Here is an 8,795-nt window from a genome sequence, read left to right as displayed (position 1 = left end):
TGGGCAAAGCTTATAGTTCCTGTGAGATTTTTGAAGAAGGCACTCATTTGTGTTAGTGTAGAATTTTCCCCTGAAAAAGAGTAAGAACAGCTCTTCCAAAACAGTCCATTTAAATGAAGCTCCATATCTAAATAACCCCAGTACCCTTTTCAAAATAAAAATGTACAGGTATTATATATAAGACTACTGAGTCAGAATGTTGGTGGTTTGACAAGGGCATATGTACTCTGGTAAACTTCCCCTAGTATTAAATGTTAGGTTAGAATAAGTACCTTCAATTGTCAAAACATCAAGGACTAATCTTTAGCTCTCACAGTCAAACATTATTGGCTTTTTTTTTTTTTCCTAATGTTTTTATGTAATACTACATCATGTACTATTATATAAGATAGTGACTGAGAGGGAAATATGGCTTGTAAGTTGTAATATAAGGTTATAAAGTTAAGCATTATAAAAATTTTGTGATATTATACATCACAATTCTTAAACATGTTGGGAAAATAGGAAGTAGTCAAAAATGAAATGGGACACTTAAGGATCAGTATTCTAGACATTGTTGTTATTGCTGCTATGTGTTGATGAGTCTATTCTGACTCACAGAGACTTTGTATAGGGCTTCCAAGGGGCACTGGTGAGTTCGAGCCACAGACCTTGTGGTTAGCAGTAAAGTGCTTATTCTACAATGCCAGTTTCTGGAGTTCATCCTAGGCATTAGTGAACTGAAATGGACTGCTTTGGGCCCTTTTGAATCTGACAATCATATGGTTTACTATGCAGAGAATGACAAATTGAAGAGGAATGGCATCACATTCATAATCAAAAAAAGAATATTTTAAGATCTATCTTAAAGTATAATGTCTGCAGTAGGATAAAATCCATATGCCCACAAGGAATATCAGTTAAATACCTCTATTATTCTCATATACTCAACAACACCTAAAAGCCCTGATGATGAAATTGAAGAATTCTACCAGCATTTTCAGTGTTAAATTGATCAAATATGCAATCAAAATTTATTGATAATTACTGGTGATTGGAATGCAAAGGTTGGAAACAAAGAGAAAAGGATCAGGACTTGGAAAATATGGTTTGGTGATAGCAACAATGCTGGAGATCACATCATAAAATTTTACAGACCAATAGTTCTTCATTGCAAATATCATTTTTAAGCAACATAAAAGAGATATGGACCTCATCCAATGAAACACACAGAAATCAAATTGACAGTATCAGTGGAAAGAGACAATAGAAAAGCTCTATGGCATAAGCCAAAAGTAGGTTGGGACAGAATATAGAACTGACCATTAATTATTCATATGCAAGTTCAGAATAAGTTGAAGAAGAGAATAGCGTATGGGAAAAAAGCAAAAGGTCATTACGAAGACAAGAAAGAAGGAAAAGACCAAAATGGACTTCAGAAGAGACTCTGAAATTTGTTCTCCAGTATAGAGATGCTAAAGACAATGGAAGAAATGGGGAAGCAAAAGAGCTGAACAGTAAACTCCAAAGGATAACTCGAGAAGACAAAGTCAAGTATTATAAATAAATGTGAAAAGAACTGGAGTTAGAAAACCAAAAGGGAAGAACATACTCAGCATTTCTCAAGCAGAAAGGACTGAAAAAAACACTCAAGCCTCAATTTGACATATTGAAGAATTCTACGGGCAAAATGGAGTCCTGGTGTAGTGCAGTGGGATAAAGAACTGGACCACAAGGTCGGTTTGTATCACAAGGTCAGAAGTTCAAACTCACCAACAGCACCTTAGAAACCTTGTACAGGGTTGCTATGAGTTGGAACCAACTCAACGGCACTTAATAACAATAGCAACAATATGGGCAAAATAGTGAATGATGCACAAAGCATCAAAAGATGGAAGAAATACACACAGTCCCTATGTCTAAAAGAATAGTCAATGTTTAACCATGTCAAGAGGTAGTATAGGATCAAGGGCTAATGGTACTGAAGGAAGACGTCCAAGGTGTATTAAAGACACTGGCAAAGAACATGTCTCCAAGAATTGATGTAATACAAACTGAAATCTTACAACAAACAGATGCAGCACTGTAGGCACTCACTCACTTATGTGAAGACATTTGGAAGACCAACCAATTGCAAGATGTAAATATTTGTGGCCATTCTAAAGACCGGTGACCCCATAGAATGTGGAAATAATCAGACAATATCATTAATATCATATACAAGTAAAATTTTGCTCAAGATAATTATAAAATGGCTACCATAGTACATTGACAAGATGTTGCTAAGGCTTCAAGCCAAATTCAGAAGAGAACATAGAACTAGGGATAATATTGATGACATCAGATGGATCTTGGCTGAAAACAGAGCACCAGAAAGATGTTTAGCTATGATTTATTGATTATGCAGACTTTCAATTGTGTGGATCATGACAAGACATGGGTAACATTGCAAAGAGTGGATATTCCAGAATATTATTGTGCTCTTGAGGAACATGTGCATCGACTGAGAGGCAGTCCTTCAAACAGAACAAGAAAATATTGAATGATTTAAAATTAGGAAAGGTGTGCACCAGGCTTGTATTCTTTCACCATAATTATTTAATCTGTATGGTTATCGAATAATCCAAGAAGATGGATTATATCAAGAAAAATATGGCATCAGGATTGATGAAGACTCAATAGCAACCGGGAATATGCAGATGATACAACCTTGCTTGCTAAGAGGGATGAGGACTTAAAATACTTACTGATGAAGATCAAAGACCACAGTTTTTAATATGGGTTGCATGAACTCAGTGTAAAGAAAACAAATATCCTCACCAGAGAAAAGAATCATGATAAATATAGAAAGTTGAAATTGCCAAATGCTGTATTTTGCTTGGAATCATAATCAACATTCATGGAAGTAGCAGCCAAAAAATCAAATGATGTATTTCAATAGGCAAATTGGGTGCACAATACCTCTTTAAAGTGTTCAAGAGCAAAGATGTCAGTTTGAGGTCTAAGATGCACCTGATTAAGTCATGGTATTTTCATTAGCCTCGTGTGCAGGTGAAAGTTGGACAGTAAATAAGGAAGACTGTAGAAGAACTAATGCATTTGATTTATGGTGTTGGAGAAAACTATTAAAAATACCATGGCCTGCCAGAAGAACAAACAAATCTGTACTGGAAGAAGTAAAGTCTAAATGCTCATTAGAAGCCAGGATGGTGAGACTTCATCTCTCATACTTTTCAGGAGGGACCAGTCCCTGGAGAGGAACATCATACTTGGTAAAGTGGAGGCTCAGCAAAATAGAGGAAGACCCCCAACTAGATGGACTGGCACAGTGGCAGCAGTAGAGGGCTCAAGCATGACAATTGTGAGGATGGTGCAGAACTGAGCAATGTTTAATTTTGTTGTGCATAAAGTCACTATGATTTGGAACTGACTTGAACGCACTGAACAACAACAGCATTTTATGTCCCTAAAATGCCTCCACTCCTTACCCAAGACCACTTGTACAATGTCCACTTCTCCATAGAGATACAGTTGCACAGCTCATATTTTATCTCTTCCAAGTGCATTTTCCTGACTCCTTATATCTTACCCTGTCTTGGGTCCTCCTCTTTTTACCTCAACTAGTATGCTGTTCTTGGAGAAAGAGTAGATATGGTCATATTTATCTTTGTTATAATAACTGGAACAATCCTTGAAACAAGGTGTGTTCTGAATAAATAAAAGTAAAAACTACATCTTGCGTCTTTAGATTAGGACAGCTATTTTACATATAATTGCCATGCTGATTTACATATAAATTAGTCTTCACTGATATTTTATTTTTTTAATTATTATTTTTTAATTAAAAAATAAACCTCTTGTTCTTAAAAATAAATACCCAAAATTATTCTTGGAGTAACCTAGTAGCTTATATTTCCTTTCTTGCCTTTATTTTTTGTACAAAATAAGATCTTGAATAAATTCTCATGGTGAATAGAATTTGATTTTGTCATGTGTTTGTTTTTTAATTAGCCTGTTTGATATATTCCTCACAATTTCCTGCCTCTCTGAAACAGGTTATTATGTTTCTTTGGGTTTTATCTCAGAAATTAAACTTATCTGAAATAACTTAGGGATTAATTAGTTTTGTTTGTTTTTGTTTTTTTCAATTAAAAAAGTTAAAATTGACTTTTGGGTTAAAATAGGAAAGCTCCAAGCTACCTAAGGCCATATTCAGAATGCTGATAGAATTGGCTTTGCCCAAAGGTTTGGCAATTTGGATACGTTATGACTTCTTGACAGCTTGTGAATTTATGAGCAATGAGACAAAAAAGAAGATGAGACAATGTAACTTGCCAGAACTCCTCTTTGAGTTATTTATTTATCTAATCTAGATTTTTAATTTGAATCAAATTTATTAGCATTTTAAAATGAGTATAAAATATATACAATGCAGATCGAAAGGGTAGCAACTTCCTACCTTGTGCTGAGGTAGGAAATCACTCTTACTTAAACAAACAAAAAAGAGTGCCTAAAAGAGTTGAAAGCTGAGATGTTACCTAAAATTAAATGCCATTTTAGTGGTTTCTCTAAAGCAGAAATGGATCAAAGAGCAAACATTTCCGGGAGATAGTTTCCATTTATAAAGAACAGAAATCTCCCAATATACAAAGCTTTGGAGAAAAGGAACTATGCATTATTGTGAAGTGACAACTTTTTCTGATTGGAAATTTGTTTCTGTATATTTTTAATTTTATGTACAGTAAAATTCACTCTTGGTGATGTACAGTTCTTTGTATTTTGATGCTGTAGCTACAAGCTAAGGAATATCTAGAGCTGCCAGAAGCTAGAAAACAGAAATGAAGGAGATTCTCTGGCAGCGCTTTGGTTGTTTGTTTTTAAATGCCATAGAGTCTATTCCAAATCACAGCAACTCTTTGAACGACAAAATAATACACTGTTTGGTCCTGCGCAGTCTTCACAATTATTGTTGTGCTAGAGCCCACTGCTGATGCTACTGTGCCAATTCACAAAACAGGAGCTTTCTGTTTTTCACTGATCCTCCACTTCTCCAAGCATAATGTCCTTCAGGGACTGATCTCTCCTGACAACATATCCAAAGTACAAAAGTCTCACCATCCTCGCTTATAAGGAGCATTCTGGTTGTATTTCTTGGGTGGCACATGTGTTTGGTTTTCTATCAGTCCATGGTACTTTCAAGATTTTTCTCCAACCCCATAATTCAAATGCATCAGTTCTCCTTTGGTCTTCCTTATTCACTATCCAACTTTAACATGCGTATGAGGCTATTGAAAACTCAGGAGCACATTAGTCCTCAAACTAACATCTTTTCTCTTGAACACTTCAAGGAGGTCCTTTGCAAGAGATTTGCCTAATACAATACATCATTCGATTTCTTAAAGTCTGTTTTCATGTGTGGATTCAAGTAAAATGAAGTCTTGACAGAGTCAAAGTTTTCTCCATTTATCATGATGTTATTTATTGGTCCAGTTGTGAGAATTTTTGTTTTCTTTAAGTTCCAAGCACAATAAATATAGAAGGCCATTGCCTTTCATATTCATCAGTAAGTATTTCAAGTCCTCTTTAAGTGCAACTAACAAGGTTATTTCATCAGCATATCTCAGCTTGATAATATCATCCTCCAATTTTGATGTCACGTTCTTCTTCAGCTAACCCAGCTTCTCATATTGAACAAGTATGATGAAAGGATACAACCCTGATTCACACCTTTCCTGGTTTTGCGGAGTGGGGGGTGGATTTGGTTTTTGGTTTTTGCAGCATCATGGTTGATTTTGGTCAAACTTCTTATTTAGTTAGTTAGTATTCTGTAGTTGTTTAACACACACTTAAATGTTCTTAACAGGAGGAGGAGAAAATGGTAGGCTCTTGCAGAATACCAAGGAAATGTCAGAAAGGCAATATATTGGCCAGCATTATCCTTTTGTTTTGGGTTTACTGGGTGGATAGCACTTTCCTTACTTAAGCATCCATCTTAGGTTTTGCACACTGAGAACATTAAGATTTCAGTTGGAAGACACCCTGAAATCTTAAGTTTATCAAACCAAATCACCCTTCTAATACCTAGCTTGTTTATATAGGAAGAATGATTCATCTCTCCATTTTAGATGGCTAGATGTTGTGGAAGATCTTAGTATCACTTGCTCATTTACTAGGAAGTGGTCGTCAGGGACACTTAAGAGAATTACAACACTAGTACACAAGTCAAGTCATACACATTTGACATTTACTTTTAGTAAGTAATGTTAAAATATCAAATAAAATTAAACAGGTTTTACTTTTTCCTCACAAGAACATAAAAACTATGGAGGAGTACTTAACAGGATTTTTTTTTTTTTTTTAAGTAACACAATGTTTCCTTCCAAGAGTCCTTGGGTAGATGTGACAGAATAGGTTCCACTTTTTGTTTGTTTCATTGAACAGGGAGTTTGTCCAAAGTTTTGTTTGTTTTTAGTATCTGCTTCTGTCTCCCCTTTATCAGATTGGTGTCCTCCATAGCCACCACTTCTTGGTGCTCCATGGCTTGAACTGCTGTAGGAATCATGTGGAGGAGGGCATCCCCTTTCCATAGAAGGAGGAAGCCTTCTTACTTGTCTGCCAACCTGATCATGACCACTTGAGTAGAGATCTTCAGTATGGCTGCTTGAGTGTCTTGACTTCTACCATATTGGTCGTATAAGCAGCTGTAATCATCATAGCAACTGCTTTAACCATAAGATGGCAGGGGCCCCCATGTAGGTGGATCACTATGTGTATTAACATAGCTCTCATAGGAATGTCTGTAGGAACCTCTACTTGGATGATCTGCATATTCACAATCATGACCATAGGCTATCACTATAGCCTCTGGATGGATAGTTATCACGTGAACTGGAATGACCATAATCATTATATATATATAATCTCTTGGTAGTGGTATATAATCTCTTGTATTATCAGAATTTGGGTAATCTCTGCTTGTATAGATGTCTTTAGTCAAATATCCATTATTTCTTTGTGACAGATACACATCTTTACGAGAGGGCAGGTGTTCCCTTCTTGATGGTCCTCCATAACTATCTCTTCCACAAGATACAGGAATCTGCCTCCCATTCCACTGCTATTGCAAACTGGTCCTGAAGGGGCTAATCTTTTAGGAGGAGGACCACCACTTCATGGTATTGGTCCTTTTTTTACTGGAAGTGGTCCCATGGAATAACTCATGTTAAAATTCATGGAATAGCCACCATCATCCATGTGTACCCACCTGAAAGGAGTCCCCTGGTTCCTCCAACACCTCCTATTCTACCTCTAAGACCTCTTGATAGGACTTTGCTTTTTGGAGGTGGAGGGAGTCCATGCCTGCCACTTTCAAATGTTGGTTTAGAAGCTTGTTCCACCTTGATAGCTTTCCCATCCAAATACTTTCCATTTATATCTCTGACTGCATCTTTGGCATCTGCTGGGCTTTCAAAGGTGACAAAAGCAAATCCTCATGATTTGTTGGTTTCATGGCCTTTCATTAAGAGAACTTCAACAACTCATTCATATTTTCCAAATACTGCTTACAGGGCTTTCTTGTATGTGTTTGTATTGAGCTCACCAATGAAGAGCTTTCCAGGACAATCAGCTTCAACCATTTTCCATTTTTCAGCTGAGGGAACTGAAGAAAAAAATTGTGGTATTGAAGCATTCTATGGGCAAATATTGAATGATGCAGAAAACATCGAAACCAGATGGAGAGAATACACAGAGTTGCTGTATAAAAAAGCGATGTTTGATAGTCAACCATTTTGAACATGATCAAAAGTCCATTTTACCAAAAAAATACAAATAAAAAAGTCCATGATACTGAAGAAAGAAGTCCAAGGTGCACTGAAGGCAATGGCAAAGAACAAGGCTCTGGGAATTCATGGAATACAAATTGAAACCTTTCAACAAACTGATGGGGCACTGGAGGCACTCACTCATCTATGCCAAGAAATTTGGAAGGCAACTACCTGGCCAAATGCCTGAGCGAGATCCATATTTGTGCCCATTTCTAAGAGTGGTGACCCAAAAGAATGAAGAAATTATCAGACAGTATCATTACTATCCCATACAAGCAAAATTTTGCTAAAGATAATTCAAAAATGACTACAACCATACATTGACAGAGAACTTCCAGAGGCTCAAGATGGATTCAAAAGAGGCATGGAATGAGGTATTTTATTGCTGACATCAGATGGATCTTGGTTGAAAGTAAAGAATACCAGAAAGATGTATAACTATGCTTTATAGACTAAGTGAAGACTTTCAATTGTGTGGATCATGACAAGCTATGGACAGCATGGTGGAGAATGAATATTCCAGAACACTGAATTATGTTCATGAGGAACCCGTACATAGACCAAGAGACAGTCATTAGAACATAACGAGAGACTATAGAATGGTTCAAAATCAGGAAAGGTGTGCATCATCATTGTATCTTTTCATCAGAATTATCCAATCTATATGCTGAGCAAGTAGCCCTGGTATGGCATTGTAGGATAATCACTGGACTGCTAATGGCAAAGTCAGCAATTCAAACCCACTATATATGGTTGCTATGTTTCAGAACCAACTTGACAGCACTAAATAATAACAAACATGCTGAGCAAATAATTCTGAGAAGCTGGATTTTATGAAGAAGAAGGTGGCATCAGGATTGGCGGAAGACTCATTAACAATCTCTTTTATGTAGATGACATAGTCTTGCATGTCCTGGTGTGGCACTGTGGGTTAATGTGCTGGACTGCAAAGTCAGTTTGGACCACAAGTTTGGTGGTTCAAGCTCAACA

General features: G+C 36.5%; 1 pseudogene; it reads right to left on the bottom strand.

Annotated features, from left to right (window-relative positions):
• Positions 1-6,627: 6,627 nt before the first annotated feature.
• On the bottom strand, positions 6,628-7,616 carry LOC102825535 (annotated as a pseudogene).
• Positions 7,617-8,795: the final 1,179 nt, after the last annotated feature.

Source organism: Chrysochloris asiatica, unplaced genomic scaffold (assembly GCF_000296735.1).
Source record: "Chrysochloris asiatica unplaced genomic scaffold, ChrAsi1.0 scaffold00009, whole genome shotgun sequence".
In the NCBI taxonomy this organism is placed as follows: Eukaryota; Metazoa; Chordata; class Mammalia; order Afrosoricida; family Chrysochloridae; genus Chrysochloris; species Chrysochloris asiatica.
Note: the sequence above shows the minus strand (reverse complement) of the source record. Positions and strands in the feature narration are given on the sequence as shown.